The sequence below is a fragment of the Babylonia areolata genome, chromosome 20 (assembly GCF_041734735.1).
Source record: "Babylonia areolata isolate BAREFJ2019XMU chromosome 20, ASM4173473v1, whole genome shotgun sequence".
In the NCBI taxonomy this organism is placed as follows: domain Eukaryota; kingdom Metazoa; phylum Mollusca; class Gastropoda; order Neogastropoda; family Buccinidae; genus Babylonia; species Babylonia areolata.
The window spans coordinates 50,040,241-50,045,655 of NC_134895.1; the positions used below are offsets into that span (position 1 = coordinate 50,040,241).

General features: G+C 44.5%; 1 protein-coding gene across 1 annotated transcript in view; it reads right to left on the reverse strand.

Annotated features, from left to right (window-relative positions):
- The window catches only part of LOC143294645 (R-spondin-2-like), a 70,718-nt gene extending 65,614 nt beyond the window's left edge, over positions 1-5,104 (reverse strand). Inside the window, exon 1 of the mRNA XM_076606022.1 lies at positions 5,008-5,104. The gene's annotated coding sequence lies outside the window, so the exon portion shown is untranslated. The remainder of the gene's footprint in view (positions 1-5,007) is intronic.
- Positions 5,105-5,415: the final 311 nt, after the last annotated feature.

The following is a 5,415-nucleotide window of genomic DNA, read 5'->3' on the forward strand; positions in this document are numbered from 1 at the left end:
GATGTTCCAACAATATGTCCAATGAATTAAAGGCCTGCTGCTGTTTTAATTGTCTCCACGCAGCCAAAGCCGACGTTTGCAATTAGATTTGCCTGTGCGCATTTACCCTCAGGCACCCCTGCTAATTCAAACGTCGACAAAACGTTGAAAAGAATGCGAAGAAGATTTTTTCCTGGTGCAACCATTCGGAGAAAGCCTTCAAAACAAAAGAACTATGTTTGACTATTGTACGACACGTTATCTTTACAGTACACACGATGAGCTGGTCGCTTCGACTGGACCGTTCGCAGTTAGGCATACCTACCCTGTGAGGCAGAGAATTGCAAAAGGTTCTGCTACTCCTGGCGAGTAGAAAAAACAAACCAACAAAAAAAACAACACCACAAGTTGCTCTTGTTTGTTGCTTAATACCACCCCCATCTCTCTCTATCGCTCATTACCTATCTATCTGTCTGTCATCTGTCTGTCTGTCTCTGTGTCTCTGCTTCACGCTCTCTGTCTGCCTGTCCGTCTGTCTGTCTCCCTCTGTCTCTCTCTCAGCTTCACCAAATTTCCCGCCAGGGCAGATGGTATAGATAACGAATCATGTAATATTCAAGTCAGTTATAACGTCAGAGATGCCGTCAGCCAGATAGTCAGACAAACAAAGCAGACAGATAGACCGACAGACCGACAGACAGACAGATAGACCGACAGACAGACAGAGAGACCGAGAGACAGACAGACAGACCGACAGACAGACCGACAGACAGACAGACAGACAGGCAGACAGATAGACCGACAGACAGACAGACAGACAGACAGACAGACAGACCGACAGACAGACAGACCGACAGACAGACAGATCGACCGGCCGACCGACAGACCGAAAGACAGGCAGACAGATAGACAGACGGACGGACGGACGGGCAGACAGACAGACAGACGGGCAGACAGACAGACAGACAGACGGACGGACGGACGGGCAGACAGACAGACAGACGGGCAGACAGACAGACAGACAAACGTGCACAGACACGGTCAGAGATAAAAGCCAATGAACCCCGTCAGTCATAGATGATCGACAAGATCTGTCAACAGCGAAATAGCTGGCATTCTTCACGTTCATCCATCCATTCTGAAATCACACACACACACACACACACACACACACACACACACACACACACACACAGAGAGAGAGAGAGAGCACGGGACAGTCAATTTCTCTCCATCCATCAAGATGAAAACAACAAGACACATCACAAGACCCCATCAGTGCCCTAAGGGCCTTGTCGATTGCTTCGTCAATTTCAGTCAGAAGGCACTTTCAACGGGTAGGCCTTGTACAGAAAAAAAACAACAAAAAAACCCCCCAAACTCTTGACATTTAAAACACTGTGACTCGAAGCTTTTCGCAACATCTCCAAGTCTATCCGAGTTTTGAAAAATGAAAATGCTGTCGTCATAATTATTTTGTTCGCTCAAGCTAACATTTTGTATAATATTACATGAATGCTATGTAGGTTTCAGACTTTTTAAAGCTTTATTGACCCCCCCCCCCCTCCTCCCCGCCCCGCCGAGTTTAATGTGTAAAATGTCATGGTCATATTCCTTTGTTAATGTTTTTTTTAAAAAATTTTCTTTTTCATTGTTGTTATGGGAATTCACCCAGTCACAAAGTAAAGAAGAATGTGTAATCAAAACGTTTTGCTAAAAGTAAAACTGAGTCATACTTCACAAAAATATGTGGCTTTTTTCCGCCCAGAACTTTACATGTAGATAGCGGATTGAAGTTCACGCCATTGATTTATAAAAAAAAAAAGAAAAAAGAAAAGAAAAAAGAGTGAGAGAGAGAAAAAAAAACAAGACTGCCAGAGAGATACCTTGTTAAATCATTAGTTTATCGTCAGTTCACAAGGTACACAAGGTGATTTGGACATATACGTACTCACTCATTTCAATACACACACGCACGCGCGCGCGCGCGCGCGCGCGCACACACACACACACACACACAAAACAAAACAAAAAAACAAACAAACAAAACAACAAACAACAACAACAAAAAACCCGCCCACCCCAAACACAAAAAACAACAAAACACACACACAAACGCACACAAGCGTGCTCGCACGCACAAACCCGCACACGGGCGCGCGCGCGCGCGCGCGCGCACACACACACACACACACACACACAAAGTGACAAGCGGAGAGAAAGAAAATGAAGTAAAAGGGAGAGGTGGGGGGGAGGGGGGGGGGAGAATGGGGGGAGGGGTATGCATGCAGTGTGCGGAATGAAGACTGAAAGCTGCTACAGAAACACCCCATTTCCACGTGTGCAAAGTATCATAATTATGCGATACTTCTATTCCCAGTACGAAGACCAGCAGGTAGGAAAAAAAAAAAAATCACACACATTGACTGACGTAGTGCGAAACCTCCAGCAATGACTTTATGACCCCACATGGACAACACCACCCCGGGGGGATGGTCGAGAGGTGTGGTGGTGGGGGAGGGGGCGGTGGTGAGGGCGGGGAGTGTGGTGGTGGGGGGCAAAGACAGATGAGGGCCGTTGGGCTTCAGCATACATTCAGTCACTGGTATTACATCGAAGTTGGAAATTAGATTTTGTGAGTGTGCCGTACCTGCATGGTGGGTTTATAAATCGCTCGCGAACACACACAGGCACTGACACGAACACACACACACGAACACACACACACAAACACACATACCCACACACACACACACACACACACACACACACACACACACACACACCTTATCTTACCTTACCTAGATACTCAGCAGACACGAACAAAGTGAATCAAGCGCATCTTCCCTTGTGATCACTTTTCCATGAAGCACACAGTCTACAGCATCCACCGCCATCATCATTTCCAACCGCTTTGATCTCACCCCCCATACAGGGCCCCATCCACAAGGGAGAGCACTGCCGAGTGTGAAATTGAACGTCTTTGCAGTTCCGAGAATAAGGAGTGGTTGACTAGTGCCAATGCTTTTCTTCTCTCTTTACTTGTGTGTGTGGTCTGTCGTCAATTTGAGTGTATCAACTATAATCATGCCCACATGGTTCGTTTCTGTTTTTTTTCGAAATCCCATCATCTCTCCGTTTTTCTGAGAAAAGAAATAAAAAGTACACATGTCCGATGTGCAGATCCGAGAGAGAGGATGAAGTTCATTTCGTTTTTTGCTGTCCGGCACTGGATGATCTTAGATAAAAAAAAAAAAAAAATTCACCCCTTCAAAGTATTATAGCAGACCAACTTTTTTCAGACTAACATTATTAAAGTCTTGCAGAAATGAATCAATCATCAACAACTTCGCAGTTTTTCTGTATAAGTCGTTTCAGAGAAGAACCACTATGAGCTGATACCACGATATTGTTCAAAGATATATATATATATATATATATATATATATATATATATATATATATATATACAATATTCAAGAATTACATTACAATATTTTTGTGCGCATCATTTTCTAAAAATGTTTCCTATCTATGTGTACCCCCTTCAAATGGGGCCATGGCCTTTCTTGAATAAATGAAATATCGTTATCGTTATCTCTGTTTTTCTGCGTCTCTCTCTCGGCTCTGTCTGTCTGTCTGTCTGAGGAAGCAGTCTCTCCTCCCTCCTTAGGCATGTTCCAGTCTTCCAGCAGAGCATTCTAAACTTTTTTTTTTTATAATTTAAGGCTTAGGGTTCCTGCTGACTCAGTATCATTTTGGTCCCGCTGATGGGGTCCTGACTGACTGGGTCAAGCGTAGTTTTGTCGGAATTCTTTAAAAATTTTTTTTTAGTCATCCGACCATCAGACCTCGACCATAATAGTATCCCGAAATCAATCTGATGACTACGGATACTCAAATGAAAGAAGAATATATATATCTCTCTCTCTCTGTCTGTCTCTGTGTCTCTGTATTTATGTCTGCGTCTCTCTCTCTTGGCTCTGTCTGTCTGTCTGTCTGTCTGTCTGTATTGTGTGTGTGTGTGTGTGTGTGTGTGTGTGTGTGTGTGTGTGTGAGAGAGAGAGAGAGAGAGAGAGAGAGAGAGAGAGAGAGAGAGAGAGAGAGAATCAGAACCAGAATGAGAATCAGAATCTTTCGTAATGCAAACTAGACACAAACACGTACACTTTTTCAGACATAAAAACAATGGTAAAACCAGATGAGCGTAACATATCATGTTTGTAAAGTTTGAAATACGATTACTGATATCTGATTTGTGCCAGTCGAGGTTGTGCAAAGTTGAAACAAACCATTCATATAACTAAATGTGTCAGTATCATGCACGTTTGCAAACACAAGGCTTTATATCGTTCAGCACCGCTTCTCCTTTCTGATTAGATGTGACACATTTTGGAAAACTTTGCACATTTTTTCGGTATCTGCATTTCTGTCTCTTTCTATATGGTTATCATGTGCAGTTACGAAGTCTGCACATGGCTGTGTGTGTGTGTGTGTGTGTGTGTGTGTGTGTGTGTGTGTGTGTGTGTGTGTGTGTGTGTGTGTGTGTGTGTGTGTGATAGATAGATAGAGATGGGAAGAGAGAGAGCGAGAGAGAGAGAGGGGGGACGGGTGGGTGTGTGTGTGGTGGATGGGTGGGGGGTCGGGGGTGGTATAGGGGTACGGATAGAAACGAAACACACGCAAACCAAAGAATAAGATCTGGTGGCAGTATGGTTTACATGATGCATTTAAACAATGAAAAAAAAAAGTGTGTAGATCAACTTTTAAAACACACACACACACACACACACACAACACACACACACGCACACACACAACACACACACACAAAACACACGCACACACACACACAAAACACACGCGCGCCCACACACACACACACACAACACACACACACACACACACACACAACACACACACACACACACAACACACACACACACACACACACACACACACATCAACACACACACATCACAACCACCACCACCACCACCAACAACAACAACAAAACACGTCACTCACTTCTCTTCACCCTCGCCGCCGCCTTGACCGATGACCTTGACCCCAGGAGGTGAAGGAGGAGGAGAAGGTGGTGGAATACCACCACCACCCACCCCCACACCATCCTCCTCCTCCGTCCGCGCGGACACTCTCCTGAACACACTTACTCCAAAACATGAAAACGCGCACGCGCACGCGCTGTCCTTAGCACGCGCGCCATGTCTTGATTCTAGCCACCACCAGAAAGTGAAGTTGACATTTTTCAGGTCTATGGTTTAAAAAAAAAAAAAAAAAAAAAAAGCCGACAAAACAAAAGCGTGTGTTAATTTATTTTCAGCACGTGAAACCCGAGAAGCACTTGGGAGCGAAGGGCTGTCTTTGAAAGAAAGCTGTTATCGTTTTTGTCCCATGGAGGAAGTTTTTTTTTGA